Consider the following 24,437-nt stretch of genomic DNA (forward strand, 5'->3'; position numbering starts at 1 on the left):
CTGACTTGCTCGGCACAAAGAAGGTGGGAACATTTTCTCAAGCAGGGATGTCAGCACTTGAAAAATCCATCACCATCTGTGCTCATTTTCTGAAAGGGAGAAAAACAACCCCCGTTTAAGAATACAGCAGAACGAATAACTTGAGTGTTTGGAAACAAACCACGGGGTCAAAGAAACTTTACAATGAAATGGGGAAGCAACAGTGTTGTTCTGCTTTTGTAACGTGGGGCTCACGGACCTTCATCCACCACATTCTTCACTCTAAAAATAGATATTAATAACAGCCACAGAAAGACCCGAGCCGTGAGAAACGCACACAGGCACGTTACTGGAAAAGCGTCAGGCCGCTGGGCGAGGCCGGGCCCGGGAGCGCCATGGGCACAGCGACACCCTTCCTGCACCCCAGCTCCCAGGGTCTGGATGGTGTGGCCTCTGACCTTCCCCGCTCCTTACAGCCCCCCCCTCACTTTCCCCATCTGAACAGGAGCCAGAAGCCCTGACCCCTCCCCAGAAGATGACCAGCCATAAAAGGCCAAAGAAGGAACAACTCCCATCACTGAACTTTTTGAGCAAAGCCCATTGACGCCGCCCTACGTTGTGACGTGGAGGCTGAAACGGGCAGAGACGTGAACGAAAACACGATTCCACCCTTAATAAACTTATAAGCCCAAAGCTTCCTGATCCAATTTTTCTTTCTGTATCGCGCTATTGTACTTTGTCACGAGGAGGTCCCACATAAATAACGAGTGTTCTTATGAAAGTTTTTAAAGCATCCGAGTTGGACAGCGGTGTTACAAATGGTTTCCAACACAAAGAATATCAATTAATCAAACGGGAAAACACTACGAGAAGTCACAATACACACGTAGCAGAGGGAAAGATAAATTGATTTTTGCTGCAGCACTGCGCCTTTTCAGCAGCACAAGTGTGTGAAAAATACCCGTTAAAAAGTGTGCTGAGGCAGCAAAACCATTTAATACTCCACAAACAGTTATGTGAGGCGACGTGCAGTAACCAGACGGTACAGTACTGTGACCTACATATTAACCAAGTCGTTTTTAGACACGGAAGCCACTGCGCGCTTGGCCATGCGTTACCCGTCGGATATGCAGGGCTCTCTCGGCCGCCCGGAAGTTTGGCTGCCCCCTGCCCGTTCCGACGGCTCACATGTGTTCCTGAGACAACCCAGAGTGGTCGGAGAGACTAAGCGAACACTCTGACTCGCTCTGCTCTACTGCCTCCTCTCCACTCTGCATTTTCAGTTTTCTGTTGGTTTTGATTTCTGCTCTTGTGCCCTGAAGGGTTCCTTGTTGTCTCGTCCAGAACTTTATCCTTCAACCAGGGTGAGAAACTCTCCTACTTGTCTGAGGACCCTTCTTCTCCAAGCTCATCCATGCCAGGCCGGTGGACGTGGCAAGTCGGGCAGGGGGAGCGGTGGGGGTGGCGTGTGAGCAGTGCGTGAATGGGGTGTAACTGGAGCGCCCTGTGAGCCGTCTCAGGAGCCCTCGCCCACGCTGGCCTCACCTCCACAATCCCACCTCACAGCGCCCTCCCCGGGGAGTCATGGGAAAATGGTGTGGAACAAAGCTGCCCAAGGGACGGACGGGCTGCCAGGAGTCCAGGGAGAGCACTCGGCCCAGTCTGAGCCCTGTTACGACCACAGAGAGACTTCCGGGTCCCCCCCCCCCGCGCTGTATGGAGAGGAGTGACCCTAAGAACTCTCAAAGACTTTCCTATCACACCCTGCGGCAGCTGACCTGGTCTGTAGTTAGCTCTCATTTAACAGATGGGGACGCTCGGGGCCTAAGAAGTCCCAGTGCCCCCTCCCCACCAGGCAGCAAGAGAACCAAGATAGTACCAACGTCAGAACTCCTCCCCAGCTAGACTTGGGTACCAGCTTTGCAAGTCCCTTAAAAAAAAATCTTCTCTTTCTAAAGCTTTCTCCCTCCCCATTTCAGTCTTCAGAACTTATGATTGATAATCCTCTTTGTTTCAAGAAAAGCATGGCTCATATGAAAAAAAATTCACCAGATTACATGGAGAGATCGCCAAATCCCCCCAAAATAAGTCCACAGAAGTCAAGTTCATCTCAGTCCACGTTTTGAGCATTTTCAGGGTAACATAACCCTTTACGCACCACGCTGTTGGAGAAAAATCAAACACCTGTATCTCTGGGTCCTGGCACCCAGCTCCACAGGGGACGGTGGGCGCCCCCCGAGATGTGCCACGCAAGTCCTCCCGGACGCCGCTGTCCGTCAGCCAGAGCCCGTGTTAATACAGGCCTGCGCATAATGAATGGTATGCTTTGCAGATTTGTTTCTAGAAAAGAATGATTTAATATCATAAAGTAAAGCTCAGACCTCCATGCCAATTACTGTGTTTAAGTCATAGAAAGCCACCCAGGAAGGTTAGGGGAGCATGCCCGTGTTAAAGGGATGTGTCACCCATCTGCAAGGGGAGGCCAAGTCCTGCGGCTTCCTGGGTACGAAGAGCAACTCGCTAAAAGCTTCAGCACAGTGAGGAGGAAATGTCAGGCCCCACCAGCTCCCTGCATTGGCAGCAAACACGAGCCAATAACTAAATCATTGTCGCCAGCCTTACTTGTGGGTCAGGCTGAGAAATACTGAAACACATAATCAAGTTCTTACCGTATTTTAATAGAAAAGGGGAAGCTCTGGAGACCACAGCCTGCTGACAACCCCTAAATGTTATGAAGGAATGGAATGTGCAGAAGGGGGCTCCCCACTGACAGGGCGAGGGACGCTTAGCTCAGCGGGTAGTGAGGAAAGAAGGAGGGAAGAAAGGTACACCTTCCTAATGGATCCTCTGTTAGTCCTCTCCTCACCGTCTGCTCTGAGGGCCCAGGGGAAGTTTCCACAGAGGCAATAATGGGAAAGTAGAAAAGTGGAAGGGCCCCTCATGGAGGGAAGCCTCGTGCACCTGAGGGTGTGGGTAGCTGTACCTTTTTCCGGCACCCTCCGGCCATGGGCACGGCATCCCCCGGACACGACAGCCATGCTTCACTCAGCAGTGGCTTGTTGTTTTTTGGTTTTCGTTTGGTTGGGTTTTTTTTTTTTTTTAAAAAAAAGGCAATATTTCATAGATCAGTCAAAAAATAGGTAAGGCATTTAAATTATTTTAACATCAAGTGTTTTTCAAAGCCATAAATATATATGAGGGGACTAATTGTAAACTTCTCCCAGAAACCCAAATTCAGATTCATGTTGCATGTGAATCCAATGATAATAAATTACATCCTTCTAAGTAAAGCATCCGCTGTAATAAAACACCCCCCCCTAGAGAACTCAGAAGCCCTGAGCCCAGCTAAAAGGATTCATGCCTTCAGAGTTCTGGGCATATATATTATTTTTCTGTCGGTTCTCTCAACTTCTCTCAATTACTGATGTTCTTTACGTAATGAATTTTCTGTGATTTGATGTGTGATTATGGCTATATTTTTATCTATATGTTTTGTGATTCTTGTACTTAAGCTTTTTGCTCACAAATCCTTTATTAAAAGTACTAAATTGTAAAAAGCACATTCATATTTCATTGAGTGTTCCACACAGAAATGTGAGTTTTGCAGCACAGCTGCATAGAGAAAGTTACCATAAAACAACACACCAGACGACAGATCTCTGCACTTCGAAGCAACTTTACTGAATTTTCCAGAACATTCTCCTCTTCTTTGTAACACAAACTCATAACCACTTTCCCAATTTTCCAAGTAAAAATCAGGGTTTAAAAACCACTTTGGAACTTGTACACTTTTAGGCAAAGGCCAAAAGCAAGCTCACAGGCGTTCCGGTCTCGGGGTGCCCCCCACACCCCTGAGAGTCCCCGTATGTCCATCAAAATATTCATGTTCGGAGCCTCACAGAGCAAACATACACGCCCGTTCTGATTCTCATGGGTCTTTGGATCTGAACTTGAACTGAATCGGCAGAGGGAACACAGCCATGCTGCTGTGGGGTGACAGGGCTCAGACACTGAGCCAGAAGTGGGGTGCCATCAACACAGGGCACACGAGTCGCGGGGCACCAGTGTGTGCTCAGGACAACGGGAGAGGAGAGAAGCTCAGCACTGAGGTCTGAGCCCTGCCCGTGAGCGTCTCGTTACGAGCCTCCCCAGGGAGTGCCCAGGCTGGCCTGGGCAGCTAGCAAGCCACTGACCTTTGGAAAAAAGGAGTGTAGCCTTAGAACTGCCAATAAGGCCAATGACTCAACACACATTTCACGAGCAAATGAGTAAATGGGTGAAAAATGTGAGCATTTGTCAGTCGTAGTCAGCATGATAAATGAACCTGACATTAAAATTTGGAGGGAAAGAAACCGATGTGACCCTCCGTCACATGGAATCAATGAATGTGCTGAGTGGCCCTACTCTGCGCCTGGCCCAGGCCTCGCGCTGTGGTGGGAAAAGCGAGGGAGGGCACTGGATGGCACAGGCCTCTGTCCGCTCCCACCAGCCCCTCCTGCCTGAAGACCAGCCATCGTGTCCTGACGCCCACCTTGGTCCCTGACCGTCCCCTCCCGGGGGAGCCCTCCAAATGGCCAGACGTGGGCTCCCTTTCCTTGGAACCCCTGCTGCTGCACCGGCCCCTCTGCAGAGTCTCCGTCCCCAGCCACAGTCCCTGCGGAGGCGGGGAGTTCACACTGCCCATCTCATCTGGGGAAACGGAGGCCCAGCAGGAAGGAAGTGCGGCCTCCCTGGCTCCCGCCTTCCGGGCCTCAGGCCTTGCCCTCGCCTGCGGGCTCTTTTCTCAGCCTCTGATGAGAATCTGCAGAGCTTCAGAAAAACAAATGCGTTGAGTCCAGAGACTTCTGTCCCAAGCGGTGTTTTCGACCCAGAGGTAAGGGACAGCCAGGACCCCCAAAGGCCCCGCAGCCCTCCTGGGATGGAGGGTCTCTCTCCCTGAGGGGCAGACACACACGAGCCTTTGCTCCTGGACTCCTCGGGCCAGGCTGTTACCAGCATGTGCCCCGGTTTCTGCAGGAAGCTGCAAGGCACTGCCAAACAGCCTGTGCGGCTGGCTGCCCTGAGAAGAAGCCCTGAGACGGAGATGCACGAGCAGGGGTCCCTGTGGGAGGTGACCCTGAAAGTGGTCAGGGGGCTGGAGGAGCAGCGGAGAGTGAGGGACAGTGTGGAGTGAGCTGACGGAGGGCAGCCGGGCCTCGGCCGCACCCACTGGGCACTGGGGGCTCCGGGCGCTTAGCGGGGCTTCCGCTGGCCGTGCCACCCAGGCATGGGGCTGTGTCCATCCAGCAGCTTCCACCAGCATTGACCCCAGAGGTGAGAGGGAGCCCCAGGCAGGGTCGCCACTGCTGGCCTCGGGAAGCAGCGGTGGCTGTGTGGGCCGAGGGGCCCGAGGACGTAAGTGTACCTGGCTGTGCATGTGTGTGTCACAAACAGGTAACTAGACTCTCTTTTTTTAGACAACCGTCAGGCTCTCTGGTATCCAGAGAAACTAGGAACCTAGCAGACCACAGAAACTTAGTGACAAAGAAACCCCTGCGAAGCTGTCCTGGGGTACACCCCCACCGCCAGCCTGCACCCGTCGCTTCATCCCAGGGACCCACCACGGGCACAGATGTGCCAGCCCCTGAGCTAACGGCCAGGGGCGGGCATGACAAGGACGGGGTCCTGCCCTCCGAGCAGGCTGAAGGCAGGGAGAACACACGTGGTACTCCCTGACCCCTTCCCAGCAGGCCCGGGACAAACAGCTGGGCCTCAGAAAACCATCTCCCAACCTGGAGCTCCTGGGTGTTTCAAATGACACATAACCAAAGTGTCTGGAGCCAAAATGTCTGCAGGCGAAAACCTCACATGTCGTAAAGTCCACTGACTGAGAACCACCAATGTTGGGGAACATTATGTAAAAATCACAGGTCAAACAAAGTGTAGTCCGGTGGGGGAAAGGTATGAACGAAGGGACTACAGCACCGCGTCTGAAGTCGCCATTTCTCTCCTTTGCTGTGTGTGCAGGCCCTAGGGGTCTGGGCAAGGGGAGGGGAGCACGCCTTGCCCTTGGGGACAATGTGCAGACAGGTCAAGCTCGTGGGCATAGTGAGGGGCACTGCAAGGGACAGCGTGCAGCCTGAGCTATTGGGGAGCTCACCTGAAGCCTGGGGACGGTGTGAACCCTCCCGACAGAGAGCCCTTCCAGGCAAGAGGACCCATGGAAGGTGGAGGGGGCGGTGCCCGGGGTGAGTGGGGATCAGCCAACAGGGGTCCCGAGCAGGTGGCTTGTGGGCTGTGGCCTCACCACCAGCTCCATAAAGCTGTCGGCTCCAAAGGAGGACAGTTGCCCTTCACTGTCCACAGACTGAGTTCCAGAGCTGATATCCAGTCCCACGTCTGTCGCTCTGATACTGTGTGAACCCAGACTCTCACTTCCCCCTCTGAACCCGGGGCTCTGCACACCTGCCAGGTCTTTGTGCCCAGCTATAGGCTCCTGCGTGTGACAATCCAGCCACAGGCACCATGAGGAGGAATGGAGCTGCATGGTTAGAAGGGACAGAACCCCGGGTCTGAGCCCCAGGCCTGCCGGCAGCAGTGAGAGCGGGAAGTCCCTGCCTGGCCATGGCCTTGGGTCCTCCCTCCTACTGGACAGACAGAGCCTTCAACCTCCTGAGGACTTGAGGACATCCAGCTCATCTGCTTCGGGCCTGCGGAAGAAGCCAGGCCCTCTCATGGCGTCACTACACTTCCTGTTTTAGAATGACTTCCTTTGCTTTATCCCCAAACCTCCTTACCAGTGACGGAGAAAGGACTATACGCAAACAGTTTCCTATATCATGTGCTCATACGTGTTCCCCGTCTTTCCGTAGCTTCATCTCCATGAAAGCACCTGGAGTCCCGGCTTTGCAGAGCCCCTCCTGCCCCTCTGTGCACCAGCAGCGGTGGCGGGGTTCTCTCCAGCACACACAGCACCTGATCCGGACCTGTCTGCACCCAGCCTGGTAATTCCCACAGTCCCTGGGCTTCTTTTTTCCTCAGCATCATACATTATATTTAAGTCTCTCCAGCAATACAAATTTCAATTTGGCCAAGCTCTTTAATATTAATAGTTGTCAATCCAAATGCAGAGTGTATAATAAAAAATTTAATCGAAACGAATAGCTCACATATTTCTCTACCTCCTAAATATAGTTACCAATTAGACAAAAGATTTGGTTATGTAACTTGGCAGAATTAAGGCCACCTACTGAAGACCACCGGTTAGGGCTGAGAAAGCCCCAACTCCCTCCTGCCCATTCCTTTGCAAGATAAAGCACATCTCGCCTGCTGTCTTCCTGACTGCAGAATTCACAGGTGTGCAACTCAGGGACGACCTGGGGCCTCATCATAATCACAAAGTTATTGATAATGATAAAACCACTGTTCGTGGGACACCTCCCAGCTTTCAAGGCCCAGTCACTGGACCTTCGCAGGTGGGGGTGGGAATGGCAGCAGCACCACCCCCATCACGGCCACCCCATTTCACAGACAGGAGAACTGAGGCTTGGAGGGCGGAGAGGTGCTCCCAGCCGCACCAGCATGGCCCTGGGCCCAGCACTGATCCCAGCACACACTCCCCTCAGCTCCTCATGTCCTCACACCCAAAAGCACCATCAGCAGAGGCTCGTTCTGTCTGGTGTGAGAACTCAGGTGCCTTGCTACTCACCCTGCTGAGAACCCACACATCGCCACTGGGCCAGGGTCCGTCCCCAGGGCCTATCAAAATGTCACAGCCAGAATGTCTCCCGGAAGAAAGGCAAGCTCAATGTGACGACTGGGGGCCTGATGGGGAGTGCCAGCACCACAGTACCAGGGATCCCACCTCCCCAGTATTTTGGGGAGTCCCTGATCTGGAAGGGTCCCTGCCTCTGAATTGGAATCCAACACCCCTACTTTGCAGTAGTAGAAACAGCCCTAGAGAGGCGAAGAGCTTTGCCCACGGTCACGGAACTGGTTAGTGGTGGAGCTGGGCTGGAAGGCACACACACAGACATGTGCATGTGTGCAGGCACGCACGCTCACGCTCGTGGACTCGTGTCCAGGCATCCTACGAGTACTGGGTCCAGCCCGGCCGGGCTCCCTGCTGTGTGCGCCCTGCTGGGCATTCAGGCGGTTTCTGTAAGTTATTCCAGAACTCTTTTGTGAGCGGCTCTGAGTGCGGCCCTGAGCTACGCCACGCAGGAAGTTTAAATGAAATGGCTCCCAAGTTCCTTAAATGGTTTAATAAAACATATACTGACTGCAGTGTGCAGTTTATAGAGGCACACTATTGCCCTCAGTTGGGAAAAATGACCTCCAGTCGGCAATATTACTTTCAGCTTCATGATTCCAGCCCGCTGTTGGCCATCTCCCCAACCCACCGGGCAATTCTTTTCCGTAACAAGGCCGGCGGTGCCAAAGGTGCCCGCCACTGTGCCTGCCAACGGCCCGTTCGGTGCCGAGACAAAAGAATCAGCGGGCAGATGACACTGACACACAGAGGAAAGGGACGCTGCTTGGAGAGCAGAGAGACTGGAGAGCTGGAAAATAAACATAGAGGATTCCGAGGGGCTTGAGGAAATGGAACGTGGTGTCAAACAGGCCGTGTGCGTGTCGGAGCCCCGCTGCTCACTCGGGCCGCTGGACAACAGGTTCAGCCGGCCAGGACCCCGCAGACGCCCGTGGCCTATGCAGCCCGAAGATCTAGCACATGCAGGGAGGGTGTGGTAGGAATTTCTCAAACTCGACTACGTCAATAACAAACAGCGATTAATAACGCTTCTAATCACAAATGCCATTTCCGATCCTTGGTGCTGAAAGGGTTTTGCCTCAGCTAAGAAAGTCCTGGAATTTGACTGCCAGAAACTCATGCCCTTTCATCCTAAACGGTGCACAGAGATGGCTTGTTAAGCTCATTAGTATTATATGGAGAATTAGAGTAGACATTTTATGATTTTTCAAAAAAGGCTTTTTTGATATAAAAAAGCAGCAATTTCCTTTTTTGACATTTTTCATTTTTAAGGTAATAAAAATGGCACATGTGTACCATGGCATAATGGATTAATTAAGGAATATTATGTTTATCCTAACTCTTAACCGAGTTGTACATCTTCATAACTCACTCATAAAAATTAATGCATTATCTTATACCAGGCGGTGATAGATCTATTTTTACCAAACCTGCTCACAACGCATTGTTCTAAATTGGATTATTCTGAGAAATGGTGAATACTGTATTCTGATATCATCAGTCCAAAATTACATTATTTTAAAACATTGCAGTACTATATATAAAATCAAACCCTTCTTTCTACTGTGGCTTTGAATAGTCCGGTTCGTCTGGCCCCTCCGAGGGCAAGCTGCCGCCCCCACCTACCCTCCCAGGCAGCCCGTCTTATGTCTTCCCTCATTCACAATGGATTTGTTGTTTAAAAACACATGCACTGCATCAAAGAATCACTGGATAGTATTTTTTGGCTATTTCTTTGTGTCTTGACGGTAGATGGGAATATAAAAGAATATTCATGCAACATTCATAAAGGCCCCAGATTTCTAAATCAACAGATGAGAAATCCCTAAAAATAATAATGTCCAGATGTTGCTCATTTAAATGAGCTGCTGCCATTTCATGTTGCCAATCACAAAAGTGATAGAATTTGTGAATTTCAAGGTATTCGTAATTTACAGAGGATTATCATTTTTTTTATCAAGGGAGCATCCAGGCCAATTAAAGTCAGCGATTCGGTAAATACAAGCGGTTCTCTCACAGAGGCCGCCTTTCTGACCTTGGCCGCACACCGCCAAGCCCAAGACTCACGCGGCAGACTCTCTTTTCCAGGCCCCTTCAGGGGAAAATGCAATTTGCCAGGCCAAAAATGCAGATTGTTTTTAATGTGCTAGAACTTCAGAATTGGAGGGACTCTTAGGAATCATATAGACCTAATTTCTCTTTTTATTGTTGAGAAAATTGAGGTCCAGGAACTCAAAATGTTTGACCCAAAGTCCCTCAGCTGAGAAGCAAGAAAGACGCTACTAGAATCTAGTCCTCTGAAGTCCAGGCTGGGGCATTCCCCCCCCCACCCCCCACTAAAAGGAAGGCTCAGTGTTAATACAGTCAGTCCCAGGATACCCACACTGAGAAAACAACTAGTGAGAAATGGAGACCACCAGGCCCTTTCCCAGACCAGCACGCCTCCAGGTCTGGCTGGGCCAGAGACCCTGCACGGTAACCAGGTTCTCCCAGGGACTCCGAAACCCCAACGGTGGTATGTGCCCTGTCCCAAGTCTCTCAGAGTATGAGTCCTTTGGGGTGAAGCAGGATGAAAGAGTCGGCAAACTGTTCTCCCTCAGTTACAGTATCAAGGTCCCAGCATTAGGGAATTCTCATTGAAACGACCATCAAGAGAACTGTGATCCAGGCACTGGAGGCGGGATGGGGGGCAGAGCTCAGCCTGACCTGCACACACCCTCCCTGTGAGACACTGCACGAGACAGGAAGGGCCCACGGCACACTCTGGGCCCCACCCAGCGCTCGGCCTCTCTGCTCTGGATGCTGGATGACAAGGTGAAGGGTGAGCACAGCCAGTGATGCAGGTGTGACCCACAGTGGGACCCCTGGGCGTGGCTCCTCTGGCCAGAGGCGTTGGGCTTGACTCAGTGTGGCCGTGCGTCTTAGGTTCTCGATGGGGGTTGAAAATTACCCATGATGCTAAGGGGAAGGGGTGCTGGGAGGACCCATGCCCAGTGGTGGGCATGAGGTCTGCGTGGAGTCCTGTGCCTGGCCCCAGAGCTCCTGTGCCGTGCGTGTGCGTATGTGTGTGTGAGTGTGTGTGTGTGAGCGTGTGTGTGTGTGTGAGCACGTGTGTGTTGAGTGTGAGTGTGAGTGTGTGTATGTGTGATTGAGTGTGAGCGTGTGTGAGTGTGTGTGGGAGTGAGTGTGTGAGTGTATGTGAGCGCGTGTGTGTGTGAATGTGTGTGTCAGTGTGTGTATGTGTGAGCACATGTGTGTTGAGTTGAGTGTGAGTGTGTGTATGTGTGATTGAGTGTGAGCGTGTGTGAGTGTGTGTGGGAGTGAGTGTGTGAGTGTGTGTGAGCGTGTGTGTGTGAGTGTGTGTCTGGAGCAGAGCACAGACTCAGCACCTGGACAGAGGGTTGCCTGGGGGTGCATGTCACCGCAGTCCGTGCCACTGCTTTACCTGAGCGACCATCCTCGGCACAAATCCTGAAATACTGCCTGCTCGTCCGTCTAAGCCTTCAGCTGCACCCTGTGCAGAAGAGACAGGGTGCTGCCCCACCGTGGCGAGTGGCCCGTGGGTCTCTGTGGGGGAAGGTTCGTCTCCTCTCTCACCAGACGCAGCTCCATTCCAGAACATGTCAGCCACCTGAACTGAACCATGTCTTTAAAGTTCAGTCATAAAACCCTCAAGAGTTCACAAAAGCAGCAGCTTGAGGTTAAATGTGTTCTATTAAGAAAAGCACTTATGGAGAAACTCGGTTCAAATGGACATAAACTTCCCCACGAATACCTTGGCCGGGCTCATGAGGAGACGCTATCAGAGCATCTTTGTGTTATAAGGTGCCCGACACCATCCCAGCCGGGTCTCCAAACCAGCCTTTCATTACACCCATCTCACCGTAAGCCGAAGGTGGAACGCCCACAAACTGAAGGGAACGGGCCCGGCTTGACGTTGTTCTGAGCTTCGGGACGATTTTCCAAGTGTCTTCGGGAGGGTCTCCGCATCTGAAGCCCGGGGAGCAGCAGAGGGATGGCTCCTGGGAGGGTCTTCCCTGGCTGGGGCCTCGTGCCTGGCAGCTGGGCACCTCCCACCACTCACCAGTGAGCTTTGCTCCCCTGCCTTCTCTCCGTTTGCAGACACCAGTTCTAAACTCTTAGGCCGAGTCACATGGAGGGAGCTCAGTGCAAGCGCAAGCATGACAGCAGGTGGCTCAAATGAGGGCTAAGGCTGCTGCAGCCCCTCCCCCGCAAAGGGCCCAGATGTTACTTGGAAGAGCACGTGTCCCTGTGTGCTTCCCTTCCCCCAACCTCTGACCCACGCCAGCACACCAGGTGAACCGGGACAAGAACTAGCTAGAACACAATGTCATCGAGAACCTGCTGTGTTGGACACGTCCCTGATTGTTCAGGGGCAGAGAGCAAGCTGAGCACTGGCCCAGCCAGCACTCTTCAGTTAGAAACGGCCACCACAGAGGCGGGACCTGGAGCGACCCGCCCAGCCCTCTCCCTGGCTGGTCCCCAGACCCTCCTCCAGACATTTCTGCACAATCCAGAGCTGAAGGAGGAGGCCCTCACCCAACAGGAAGTACCCTGGCGGATTCCCCACGAGGCCTGGCCACCTGGGACTTTGACCAAGGACAGCCACTGTGACTCTTCCAAGGGGCCAGCAGCTCTGGGCAGTGAGGGGCCCTGAGCTCTGTGACCTGGCCCAGGCCCATCACCTGGGCAGTGGGCAGTGGGCACCTCGGCACACAGGGCTTACGGGGCTTTAAGCGGCTCTCCTCCCAAAACACCTAGCCGGCCAAGTCTTAGCCATCACACTCCATGGCCAGTTCTCACTCCCCTTCCAAATAAATGACCACCATTTTCACCTACACGGTCTTCATCTGGGAGGCAGCTTCAAATACTTGGGATACACACAAACTGGGATAAAGAAGTACTTATTTCATGCGGTCGTTACAAGAATTAAATGAGGTCATGCATACAAATGAGGACGGTGCCTGGCATTGGTAAACAGTCAGTAAGCACCACCAGCTGCCCAAGTTTGACTTCACTGCCCGCCACCCCGCCCCACACCCGGCCCGGCCCCCCAGTGAGTGTGAGCTGTGAAACACTTACCGTGGGAGAGGGCAGCATCAGTGTCTGCCTACAAAGATGGCCAAGGAATATTTCACCACCCCCATGATGAAAAGTCCTGCCTTTCCTTCAGAGGTTTGCAAACCTTTTCTACCCACGAATCTTTTTCAGATGAAAGCTTACCGAGGAGATTCACTGTGTGAAACAGGCGCACAGAGCCACCCAGGGCGGGGGCGGGAGGGGGCTCCCGGAGGCTCCAGCACCCACTCCCACGTGGTCTGTGCCGTGACCATCAGCTCAGTTGATTACACGGGACCAGTGGGTCTGCAAGTGCTGTGAGTGGACCAGCAGCGTGGACATTGCCTCGGAACCTCTAGAAATTCAAATTCTTGGGCCCCATCCCGAACTGTCTCCCACTTATTCTCAGGCACAAAACAATTCTCAGAACAATTCATTCCGTGAGCGTTTCCCAAATGCCCACTGGGTGCAGGACCCTCACTTGAGGCACCCCTGCAAATTTTCAAGGATGAAATTCAAACCCCAAAGTCATGGCTGCCTTTCTTGCCATGTGCTCACGTGCGACCACATTATCATCCCACAGCTCTGATTATCATACTTTCCTTTGTGCAAAATGAATTGAGCCAGAAAACTGTAAGGGTAGGAGTCCAGCTCTGCCGGACTGAAACCACAGCCAAAAGCTCATGAAAAACACCACTGCAATTCACGCTGCGCCCGCTCAAAGCCTGCTGTTGACATACAGTAGTTCTTGGGGGAAATGTCACACATCCCCCGACATACAAAGAGAACCGCATCTCTGCTTGAGACAGACTCAGACCGACCGTTCCCGGGAGCCCCACGATGCCCCCTAAATAGTGGATGGATGGATGATTTCCATAACGCACACAAGTATGCAAAGTCATCAAAGACTTTTCTCTCCATTGAAGAAGAACAAATGACTGTGCACCCTCTGTCCTCCATGTGGAGGACCATCCTGGCACCAGGTCCACACATCCTGGTAGACTGAGAGTGTGGCGTGGAGGGCAGCTGGCAGAGAGAGACAACGGCCCAGCCTCTCGTTTACAACTGCTGACCATCTGCGCCCAAGAGGCAAAGGGGAGCCCAAGACAGTCTCTGGGAAACAGGGGAGCAGAACCTCCATGTTGGGAAAAAGAAATTTGGGGCTGGCCAAATACACGTATGCTAGGATTCAACCCAAATACTGTGTGATCAAAAGAATGGAGAGGAAAGACTCTATCGACACATTCTCTGCTATACCCTCAATTTCTTCCCCCTGGGCTAGGGAACTAATTCACTGTTTTCATGCAAGAAGAAGTTATCTACTGGCTTAGCTTTCCTTGCAATCCTGAGCGAATGCCGTGCACACAGACCGGCAGACATCCTGAATGGTGCCCTTCTTAGCAGAGCTGGCCTCCCCCTGCCAAGCACACAGGGCACGGAACTCGGAACTTACAGACAGACTACACCGCCTGGCGATGGTTTCACTTAACAATTTTTTGACTTGACAATGGTGCGAAAGTGATACGCATAATGAACTCCGTGAGCCATTCAACACTGTTGTAGAACCAGGTTTGTGTGAGATGAGTTTGCCCAGCTGTGGGGTAACGTCCGTGTTCTGAGCACGTGTAAGGTGGGCTGCGCTGAGCTATGACGTTCAGTAGGGTAAGAGTATGACGTGCATTTTCGAATTAGGGTGTCTTTAACTTGCAGTGGGTTCAGCAGGACACAACCCCAGCATTAAGTCAAGGAGCATCTGTCAAGAAAGAAGGAAAGCTCAGCTCACCTAGCATGTCCTCCCACCTTATTCTCTCCCTCGATTTCACACCTCTCCCAGTGACATCACATCTTAATATAATTACAAAATGTTCAACCAGGACCTGACCTCAGGCTCACTAAAGCCCCAGTAGGTGCTCCCTGTAAAAAGCAATGTCCAGATGGTCACGTTTACAGAGTACGGCTGGGCGTCCCAGGGACAGGCACACGCGTCCTGGTTTAGCCATTTTCAGACACGTGACTTGGGCAGGTCAGTTATCTTTGCTCAGCCTCCGTTCATTTTTCTGCAAAGTGGGCTGCTGAGGACACGAAACACGGTAAGGGCAGTAAGCTCTTACCACGGGGTGGGGCTGGCCAGTGCTCCCAACAGGCAGGTGGGAAATACTTTGCAGGGAACAGCGTCTGTCCCAACGACCCAAGTCTGCCCCTGCAGCATGAACACAGTCACACTTGTGGAAACCAGCGGGGTGCCTATATGCATCCATGGACACTGAAGTTGGAACTTCACTTATAGTCCGGCCTCTATATCCACGGGGTCCGCATCTGCAGATTCAACTAACGATGGATCAAAAACGTGTGAAAGAAAAACACTGGCTGGTGCCGACTCCTATGCAGCTGGGCCTAAGCTGGCCGTCAGTACCCCACACGTACACACTTTCCTGTCATGAGTCCTCAAACAACACAGTGTAACAACTCTCACACAGCGTTTACATTGTGCTGGGTATTGTGAGCACACGGAGCTGACTTCAGGCTCAGGGACGGGAGCACATGCGTAGGCTGGATGCACACATCACACCATTTTATGGAGGGGTTTGAGCATCAGCGTGCATTTTGGTGTCCGTGGTGCATCCTGGACTCAATCCCCTGTGGGTGCCAAGGGACGACTGTAACTTTCATGTGTCGTGAAGCATTATTTTTCTTTTGATTTTTTTCCATCACTTAGAAATGGAAAAGCCATTCTTTGCATGCAGGCCATACAAAACCAGGCAGCAGCAGTAAGACAGCACCTCACACCCACTAGGAGGGTTACTATGAAAAACCCAGAAAGTGTTGGTGAGGACGTGGAGAAGCTGGACCCTGGCGACCGTTGGCAGGAATGCGAAACGGCTCGGCCACTGTGGAGAAAGGCGTGGCGGGGCCTGAAAACTTAAACACAGAACCACCACACGACCCAGAAACCCCACCTTCGGGAATTTATCCAGAAGAACTGAGAGCAGGGTCTTGAAGAAATAGTTGTACCCCACCTTCACCGCACCGTCATTCACAAGAGCCAAGAGGTAGAAGCCACCCAGGTGTCCGCCGACAGACAACTGGATCGACAAAATGCAGTCTGCACAATACACACACACACACACACACACACACACACACACACACACACACACCATCATTCGGCCTTACAAAGGAAGGACATCTGGTCACACGCTACCACAGGGACGGACCTGGAGGACATTATGCTAAGGGACATAAGCCAGTCCCAGAAGGTAAAGCCCTGGATGGTTCCACTTACATGAGGCACCCAGAGTCATCAAATTCATTAAGACAGAAAATGGAATGACGGTTGTCATAGGGTGGGGGAAGGGGCGTTAGTGCTTCATGGGGTCACAATTTCATTTTGGGGAGATGAGCAAGCTCTGGAGACGGAGGTGGTGATGGTGGCACGACGGTGTGAACTGTGCACTTAAACGTGGTAAAGACGCTAAAGGTACTGTTACGTGTATTTCACCAAAACTTTTAAAGTGTTTTTAATGTAAAACCAAAACAGGCAGTGTGCTGGACATGACCGAGAGGCTGCAGTCTACCAGGCCCTGGCAGCGCAGGGAACACCCCCCCAGAAAGGGATCATGAGTGGCACAGTATTGGGATCACATGTGAAAAGAGGGCTCGGAGGCAAGTGAAGAGATATGTGAGATGGATTCATTCAGGTCTTTATCGATAACCCACGGACGCAGACACAGACGAGGCTCCGAGCCGCAGGCCGCTGTCTACAGGCAGCCCGCCGTGCAGGGTGCACCCCGGGGGCCCGGGGGGTGACCGACTGCACAGGAGCCCGCATGGCTCAGACACCCCCTCCGTGGAGTGGTCAGTGATCTTGTCAGGGGCAGGGAAGTTCAGTGACTTCAAGGGTGAGTTTAATTATATGTTATCGCTGACTAGCAGTGGTGATGATGGAACAATTACACATGTAATTTATCAGCAAGATACTTGCATACATAATAAACCAAAAGCAAAATATTACACTTCAGTGAAGGCTAAAAATACAGAACTGAACCATGATGTGCTGCGTGGTACCCTCCCCGGGGCGGGGGCAAGGGGGAGAGCACAGCCAAGGCCCCCCATGCCTGTTAAGAGCTGGGTGCCCCACCCACCATGACCACGTGGCATCCACCCCAGGAATGCATTCCCAAACAACAAGTAAACCCCAAAGCCCAGTGGTCTGTCAACAATGCTCCTTCACAAAGGAAGAGGGGTGGGGAAGCTGACTCAGGAGACTCACCACCCTTCTGATGTGCTCTGAACTTGCTCACCACGGTCCCCAGGGTGCTGGGGGGACCACATGCCTGGCAACGACTTGGGGTTCCTAGCTCTGGGGGGAAAAGGCTAATTATCTGAAGATGGCCTACACTTTCCTTAATCTCGAATAAAGAGGGAGAAAGGAGAAAAGAAGACTAAACAGGCAAAATGAAAATACTAATAACAGCAACACGCATTTATTAAACGTCTGCTTCGCGCCCAGCATTCTTTTACACATGCAACATAGACTGTCTACTACGTAGTCATTACTGTCGTTCCCAATTTAGATGAGAAAACTGAGGCATGACAAGGACCTTCACACGTGGCCATATAGCCAGTGAGTGGCGGCACCGGGCTTCCAACCCAGGGACTCGGTAGCAGAGTCCACACCTTCGCGATAGGTCGCCAGGGTCAGAGGTCATTTATCGCTCCCTTCTTTATTGTTTTTTATTGGTTCTGCTACAATGTCCATTGTGCAATAATTGAAAAGTCAAGGGTGGGGTGATTTTTTGTCCTCATTGCTGGGAGTAAGCTTTCCAATATACAGGTACCCCTCACGCCTGGACTCGGGAATCTCACCGCTGCAGCCTACTTCCTGGAGATGGCTGACCCCACACTGCGTGGTGACAGGTCCCACAGAGATCAAGCACAGCAGGTGTGAAGAGGACAAACAAGAGCCTCTAGGAGAGCATGAAATACTCTACAAATGATAGTGTCTGGCCCCGGAAACAGACCACCAGTCATCTGGAAGGAGGGCCGAGCCTCATAAATTCCTTGCCCACAGCCTATTCTAAAAGAGGTCACCTTCCCCTACTCTGCCTCCATGCCTCCTGGTCCAGTCATCTGTGCACGCTCCCTTGCAGATTTTAAAGATATTTTTTACCACAAGGCACCCATGTGGCTTCAGCTTATAGAGACTGCCTGGCACAGTGCTAGACGTATTTTTTTTTTCTATTTTCAAAGCTGGATTAAAAAAAGAGATTAATGGAAATATCTTTCTTGTAATTGACCATCTTGATGTAAAAAAAAAGTGGAAAGACAAGGAGTGAGGAGATGGTAACAAGTGGGATTTAATTTGGACCACTGGGCCTCTTATTCTAAGTTTCTGTTAGGGCTTAAGATAGAGTTCCACCCATCTATCCATCCATCCATCCATCATTCATCCATCCTTCTGTCCATCTGTCCATCCATCCATCCATCCATCCATTTATCCATCATCCATCCATCCATCCTTCTATCCATCATCCATCCATCATCCATCCATCTATCCACCACCTATCCATCCACCACTCATCCATCCATCCATCCAGCCACCATCCATCCACCCATCCATTTATCCATCATCCATCCATCCACCACCCATCCATCCATCTACCATCCAGCCACCCATCCATCCATCCATCCATGTATCCATCATCCATCCATCCGCTACCCACCCACCCATCCATCCACCCTTCTAGTCACCAGAGTTTTATTAAAAATCTACTATGCATTAGGCACCATTCCAGGAATTAGGAAGCTAATACTGAACAAAACACACAGGCTCTACTCTCTCTAGGTTTACATTGCAGCAGGGGAGACAGACCAAAAACAAATAAAGAAGGAGTGAGTCACCAAAATGCTTCTTGCACCAAATATCTAAATATATTTGAAACCCTGCTAACAGGAAGGTTAATCGGAGTCCCTTCCTCATTTGCTGTTATCATCAAAGATCATCAAATGAACAAGTGTCTTTACGAAAATGTTCATGGGACTAAAATGTGTTCCAACATGGCAGAATCATTTAAGGGCAAATACGACAGGCCCTATTTTTACAGCAAAGCTTTACTTCTCATTTTCTCTCCCCTTTATTTATATATATATACATGTATATGGGTGCACACATATCAAGATTCAAGTATTTTGACATACATTTTGTATTCAAATATTCTTCCTGATTTCAGTTAATTGTATATTTCAAGCCAATGTTGTAACAGTACTTTTTGTGCTGCATCAAAAACAAGGATCTCTCTCTGTCTCTCTCTCTCCCGCGCTCAACAGCCTCTCCTTCCTCCCCCGCCCTCCAGCCCTAAGAAGCCCAAATACTCCACCTGCTTTCAGAGCTCAGTGGTATCAAGGGCAAAGCCGGTTTCCTCCCACGTGTCTCCCTGCTGAGGGTCCCCGACGCTGTGGGGGTGCGGCCCTGCCACATCACAAAGGCACCAGGACAGAGGGACAAACCTTCCCACTTCGATTTGAGTGTGTAATTGTTTGAATACATCTCGCCTGCACCACAATAATGTCATCCTTGGTTGACACAGATTTTAAAGCCCTTTGAAAAGGTGGAATGTGATCAATCACGAGTGTGATTATAATGGGATTGAAGTAGGAGAAGATAAGACTCAGGCCCTCTCTGGGGCCAGGCTCGGTGACAGAGCGGGGGGAGAAAGAAGTAAGAGGGCCGTATTCCCGCAGGAGAGGACGCCCGTGGAGCCGTGGCCCACACAGCTCCTCTCTCAAGAAGCACCGTGAAACTGGAGCTCCGACCGAAATGGCCCCACGCCCAAACCCGCCGCTGTGTTCCCCTCAACAGACCAGCAGCTCTCTCTGACACAGGGACGGCTGTGACCCCCAGAAGGCATTTGGTCATTTCAGGGGACATTTTTGGTTGTCACAGTGGGACAGGGGGTGTACTACCAGCATCCAGTGGGTAGAGGCCGGGGAAGCAGCTAATCATCCTCCAGGGCCCAGATGGCCCCACAGCCAAGAACTAGCCAGCCCGAAATGGGAGAAACCCAAGACCCACAGAAGCCCAGGCCGGAGGGAGAAAGGACGGGTCAGGAAGCAGTACTTCCAGGACAGGGGTTTGTAGCTGCTTCCACTGGCTTTGCCTCCCCTGCGCACCAGGTGACCGAGGCAGGTGACAGAAGAGAGCATAAAACAAGGGAGGGAAGAAAGGAGACTTTGAGCCATTACCTACCCTCGTGCCTTTTGATCTAAAACACACCTTCCTTCTCACGTGTCAGAAGGGGCGAGAAAAACAGGCATTTTTTTCTTCAAGGCACACAACCCAGGCCCAACACAAACACGACCACGTCTGGCTCCTCCCCGGGACAGTGGGCCTCTCCCTGACGAATCACAACGGTGCCCACAGACGTGAAATTCACCCACGGAGCCAATCACATGGCCGGATTACCAAGGCGAAGAATTGTGAATTTCATTAAATATGTTAAAGGGGGGAAAATCAGCTTTGAAAAATAGTAATCCTGTCTTTCAACAAAAATATTATAGGAAGCTATGAATTTGGTAGATCCGAATAGGATGTTGGTACATGTTTTACTAAGGTAATATAATGGCACACTATTATTAGATCGCATTAATCATTACTGTGCCAACGGCGCTGACAGCCCCACTGAAAAGGATTGAAAGGCCTGGTAATGGATATAAATTACCATTGTGTGATAAAAGGATTTTTACTAAGAAGGTAAGAATAAAACAGCACATTTCTAATATAAGTGTTGTGTAAAAACCAAAATAAGAGTAATCCACGGTCAGTAATATCCACAAAATCAAAAGTAAGCACTTTTCCAACAAGATAAAGTCACAATAAAAGAAAATACATATTCAGTACAATATAAAATTAATTTCTGAGTGGGTAATTCTGCTATCAACGTCCCTGGTTTCCGCAGTGACCTGCGGGGCCCCGGGTCAGGAGAGGTGGCTTTGGCTAATGAGACGTGAGCCTGCAGAGACCTCAGGGTCGTCTCCGACGGGGACATGGGCACTGCCTTTCCGTTTGCATTTCAAGTTTTTATCAGCATCCACGTCGGGAAAACTCCATCACTGAGCCTGTTACTTTAAGCCTGACTGAGATGGAGCTGCTATGGGACAGGTTCCTCCAAGACAGGCCCAGTCATGAAGCCCGGTGCTGAGTGACGGGAAACTGACCAGGGCGGGGCTTGGAGGTGACAGCTGGCTTTGGGCGGCAGCCCCAGCAGCTCACTAGGTCTTGTGCCAGCTCTTGGCTGGTAGGCAGACTCAGGGATGTCACACAAGAGAGAAAGAAGTCACCCGTGCAAGGCTTTGCCCCACCTGTGTCCGCATTCTGAGATGTCTGAGCTTTAACATCATGTATTTAGCCCACCCCGAGACCCAGGCTGGATCCCAGTGACCATGAATCCAGAAGCTTCTCCACAGCCCACTCTGTGCCTGGAGGAAAAGGGAGTGGCAAGGAGAACGCTTACCCAGCACAGGGGTCTACAACCCCCTAGGGCGGCCTGGCTCCTGGTCAGACTCACACAGACGCCACTTCACAGAGGACAAAATGAAGCCCCTTACCACCGGGCAAGTCTGAAAGCAAGGAGGCTGCCTCCTGGCTGAAGGACACTCTTAAAGCCGTGGTTGGCGGGAACTGCAAAGATAAGACCTGTTAGAGTGTCTGACGGCCGTCTGGGCTTGTACAAGACAGGTGAGCAACACTGCAAAATGCAACAACTCCAGGGCTAGCTGGGCCAAAACACGTGGAGTAGCCCACTGCCCCAATTCACTGAGCAGCGTACAAAGTGGGGACGATGTGACCCTGGCTGCAATGAAGCCAATCTGCTCTGCTTCCTTGAATGGGAAAGTGACACCTGCAGGGGGAGAAGGGGGAGGGGTGCCCGCCCATCTCCTCTCTAGACAGAAGACAGAAGAGAAAATAAGGGCTCCCTCTCCCTCGCTTTCTTTGGAATTCTAAGTGCGATGAACGGAGGAAGTCCTCAGGGGTTCTGATTTTCTCCCTGATTTAAGAAGCCTCTATGGTAGACCACACATTCCGCCCAAATTTCAATGGGCCCTGCCTGTTCAGTGGCCAGGCAGCTCTGCATGGGGCATACCAGGAGCCTGCAAGTGGCCCAGGCTCAGGGTGCTGTGTGGCAGTCAAGTCCTTTCTCCTGAACCAGGACCAGGAAAGCAGCAGGATGAGAAAGCGGTCCAGAGGGAAAGCCACGGTGCTGCCCACTCGCAGTGGCCACCCATTGGCTGGGGGCATCAAGGCCTGCCCACCTGTCATGCACCCACTCCCGGGCCAGCCCACGCAGGCCCAGGGCAATCCAGAACCTCTGTTGTTCTGTAGTGTTACAGAGGGCTTTCAAGGGGCAAGCAGAAGTCCCTCATGCGAGGAGATACTTACTGACCCCGACCTTGGACGTTGTGACATTATACAAGTCTGGGAGGATTCAAGGATGTGTTTGCAATAGGAAACCGGAAGGTGCGTCTGGACAGCCCATGGTGGCAGCCCCAGCCCAAGACATTGGGACATCAAGTCCCTGCCTTGCAACACTCCATCCAACTCCAAGACTGATTTCTAGCCACCAAACTGGCATTTGCTGGCCACGCTCTGGAGGTGTTTTCTCAAAGTGTAGCAGGGACACTGGTATTTGCAAACGAATTGCTACCTGCTTATCTTGAGATACTAAGCAAAAGTTTACATCTCAAACATCTGCAACAAGGACAGAAATTACAAGTCTCTCTCTCCTCAATCACATTATCTTCTGCATTTTGTTTTTCCTGTATCACTCAACATTTGTTTTTCCTGTATCACTCAACATTAAAATCCAGAGAGTGAAAGGCAAACCCTGGATGCTCTGCTCCCCCAGCTTCTGCCCCAGAGCCCAGTGGACAGGCCCCCGCATGGGCTGCCCCTGCGAAGACCCACCCGCTCTGTCCACAGACTCAAGTTTAGGGTGGGGGTGCAGCGTGGGGACAGATGCAGACTCTTAATACGGGCTATTATCCAGATGGCAGGGAGGACGTGGGGAGACGCACCTGGGGAAGTCCCTCAGCGCTGATCGGACGTCACCTTCCCCTGCACAACAGGGTAATGACAGCGCTCCTGTGCCCAAAGCCACCCGAGGCCCCAGCACAAGCTCTGTGACTACACTGAGCTGCTCCCTCTGAAGGCCTCTCCAGAGTGGTCAGAGGTTTATCCAAAGGTGGCTGGCCCACCTGGGCAAGGTGAGCTCACCGAGCTCCCTGCTGCACGAGCAGAGAAGGCCGCCCATGTGTCAAGGCTACCCTGGGAGCTACACTGGGAAAGCAGATCGAGTCAGTGCCACGTGCACCTTTCTGCACCAGTCTAAACAGGAGGGGGCTCCTGGCGTCTGCTGTCATCACAGCCACCACAGGTCTGAAAAGGTGACCCGTCTGATTGGACTGGGGAAAAAGCCGAGTGCCAGCGCAGGGATTCTCTTCTCCTCGGTAAGAGAAACAGCTCTTCTGGAAGTAAGTAACCGCACTTACAGATAACACAGTGACGTGACAGGGAACAGGTCCTACCATGAGGTCCCTCCTGTCCCTGCCTCCCACGCTGATGAGATGGGAGGGGCCACCCACGAGATACTGCCCACCAATCCAGTTTGGTGCGGGTACCACCAGACCAGAGGGGAGGTGGAAGGGGGCCGACGAGAAAGGCAGCAAAGGGCCTGGCGTGGGTCGGGGCGGGGTGTGTTTCTGTGCCTGAGACCTTCCCACTGTAAACTGACAGGACAGGCTTCGCCTTGAACACACAGGTAAGGCCCACGAGCAGCCACCTTAGCCACCAGCACCCGAGAGGACCCAGCATATGGGACCCGTTCGTGCAGTGACCACACCTACTGTGCGCCAGGCCCCGAGGTAGGTGGGGGGGGCTGGCAGGCCCGCCATGGGTCACAGAAACCCACTGTGTGACGAGGCGAGTGGGACAGGGAGCTAGCTGGGGGGCGGGCAGGAGCAGAGTGCAGGTGCAGGCCTCAGGGGAGACTGGGAAGGAAGCCAGGAGGCAAGAGTCCAGAGACCCCGACATGAGTGAGGAGCAGGGGACCTCGGAAGGAAGGCGGAAGAGGTGCAGGGGCTGCAACCTGGAGAAGGGAGCAGCGGGAGCTGGGCGGACGGGGCTCTTACAGCCCCAGGTACTTCCAACGCCCTCTGAGGTGGGGGAGGAGGGGGAGCTCTGAGGGGGGCTTTGAAGGGGAGTGGAGAGGACAGGACCACAGGGGGGACACAGACAAAACGAAAAGGACGTGGGAGGTGGCCCAGGCGGCCCTGGCCAGCCCTGGAGCACCCGTGTGAAGCTGCTGCAGGAAGGGGGAGGTCACGTGGGCCCCCACTAGGTATCAAGGGCGTGCCCCGCCCTCCTGGGTTCTCCTGGGGAGACAGAAGCTCTTGAATCGAGAAACCTCTGCTGGGCAGGAGCGCAAGGGCGTTGAGAGAAGAGGTGATGGCAAATCAAGAGACGAGCGGAGACAGGCACCCCACCATTGCCACAACCCTCTGCAATGAGCCCCGAGCTTAATGCAAAGACCCTGCCTCTAGGCCAGCGTGGTGCCTTCCCGCGGTCATTACACAC

At 52.2% G+C, this 24,437-nt stretch overlaps 1 protein-coding gene across 8 annotated transcripts in view; it reads right to left on the minus strand.

Moving 5' to 3' along the window:
* The window catches only part of ZNF536 (zinc finger protein 536), a 378,875-nt gene that overhangs the window by 308,323 nt on the left and 46,115 nt on the right, over positions 1–24,437 (minus strand). Inside the window, exon 2 of one of the 8 annotated variants that reach the window (XM_033128583.1) lies at positions 14,262–14,561. The exons of the other annotated variants lie outside the window; for them this stretch is intronic. The gene's annotated coding sequence lies outside the window, so the exon portion shown is untranslated. The remainder of the gene's footprint in view (positions 1–14,261; positions 14,562–24,437) is intronic. 8 annotated transcript variants of the gene reach the window in all.

This window comes from Rhinolophus ferrumequinum, chromosome 15, assembly GCF_004115265.2.
Source record: "Rhinolophus ferrumequinum isolate MPI-CBG mRhiFer1 chromosome 15, mRhiFer1_v1.p, whole genome shotgun sequence".
NCBI classification, from domain to species: Eukaryota; Metazoa; Chordata; class Mammalia; order Chiroptera; family Rhinolophidae; genus Rhinolophus; species Rhinolophus ferrumequinum.